Here is a 257-nt window from a genome sequence, read left to right on the forward strand (position 1 = left end):
TCTACCTGGGTCAGTTTATGAAACAGAGTTCTGCTGTCTTCCTATTCACACGTTGGGAAACACCAGGTTCCTAAAGACAAACTGAGGAACTGCATTGTCCCAGAGGTGGTGACTGTGAATCAGGAGTTACCTGAGACCATAGGCTTTTTGGGGGGAGGGTATGGTGGGTGATATGGCCTCCATAGTGGCTATTTTCCCCTTCTGATTGAATTGCTTGCCCTATACTTGTTTTTTTTTTTTTTTTGAGACAGGAGCCT

Source organism: Otolemur garnettii, unplaced genomic scaffold, assembly GCF_000181295.1.
Source record: "Otolemur garnettii isolate 467f Iridium unplaced genomic scaffold, OtoGar3 scaffold00058, whole genome shotgun sequence".
Taxonomy (NCBI): Eukaryota; Metazoa; Chordata; class Mammalia; order Primates; family Galagidae; genus Otolemur; species Otolemur garnettii.